This window comes from Branchiostoma belcheri, unplaced genomic scaffold, assembly GCF_001625305.1.
Source record: "Branchiostoma belcheri isolate BF01 breed outbred unplaced genomic scaffold, Haploidv18h27 scaffold20, whole genome shotgun sequence".
Classification (NCBI taxonomy): Eukaryota; Metazoa; Chordata; class Leptocardii; order Amphioxiformes; family Branchiostomatidae; genus Branchiostoma; species Branchiostoma belcheri.
The window spans coordinates 2,877,355-2,878,641 of record NW_017803491.1 but is presented as its reverse complement, the minus strand read 5'-3'; the positions used below and the strand labels follow the sequence as shown (position 1 = coordinate 2,878,641).

The 1,287-nt window shown below is 44.9% G+C and overlaps 1 protein-coding gene across 1 annotated transcript in view; it reads right to left on the bottom strand.

The window, feature by feature from the left end:
• Positions 1-1,287, bottom strand: part of LOC109469140 (rhodopsin, G0-coupled-like) — a 9,044-nt gene that overhangs the window by 4,268 nt on the left and 3,489 nt on the right. The gene's annotated exons all lie outside the window — the stretch shown is intronic.

The following is a 1,287-nucleotide window of genomic DNA, read 5'->3' as shown; positions in this document are numbered from 1 at the left end:
AATTATTTAATAGCATGGTCAACACTGGTCGTATTCAGGCTGCCAGGACAAAGATCATTGCAGGCGTTTTGATATTTGCTAATTTTTGCCAATATCAGAGTGTGACACGGCCGACACAAGTGAACCGGTGGTTGACTCACTTCCTGATGATTTTGAAGTAGCAGGTTCCCATGATGACGACATTGATGACGTAGCACAGGACGATCAGGCAGATGAGGTACACCAGGTCAGCCACGGTCGTGACCCGGAAGTCGATAGTACAGGACAGACCGAACGGCTCGTACGTGTACCTTGTGAAAAAGAGGGGGAAATTTTATCTTAATTTCAATCCAGTAAAACAGCTTCAAACAAAAAGACTATGGGGTCGTGTGGCGTAGCGGTAGCGTGCTCGATTCGCCCAAGTGGTCCCGGGTTCGAGTCCTGACATGCCACCGATCTTGTGCCCTTGGAAAAGGCACTTTTAATAATAATACACGACTTTCTTGAGTATTGTCTTGTCATGTATTCGTCCCCTTCGTTGGTGGCGGCATAAAATAAGTTGATATAACTTGAGTGTGCTGTCACCGTGTCTAGTCATGAAATGTTGGAGTAAAAAAAAAGACTGCAATTTAGAGAATTTTCAACTACCCCTACAGCAGCTCCCTACAGCCTTCCTCAGAATAAGTGACCAACTACTTCAGCCACGTGACATTCTGGGCACGTGACTATCAGCTACTATCACCACTGGTTGTTCACAGGTATGTGGGGACGCCTAGCGGACCAACCTTGCAATGTCGAACAGTGGTGGTACCGCCACGGCGATCGCAACCAGCCAGGCCCCGATCACAGCCAAGATTGTCCTGCTCATTGTCAACTTACTGGCTGTAGAGGATAGATCAATAACAGGTTAATGATGTAGTTTCTACTTTCAATTCAAGACCTCCCCCCCGTTTTTTATTTTCTTCTAGAGATTTATGATAAAAATGCCACACGTTGCAGCTGTTGCAACGTCCTTCAAAGCACGAAAGATGTGATCTATATTGATAAGTATTTTTATGATAATTTGGTGGGCGATTGAAATGGAAATCTAGACACAAATCAAGCAAGGCAAATGGAAGAGGCAGGCTGATTATGTCGTTAATAGTTGCCAGCCAAACCGCCTTTCGTAGATAAAACGTTTTACTAATTTTACATTTGACACAAGTTCACTGATTCGCGCAAGTACGATAAACTGCCCTCATTTGACCTTCAAGTGACGGCAGCTTATCCAATTAGCAAGCCTTGCTTGACATGTGCGCCTGGAGACGA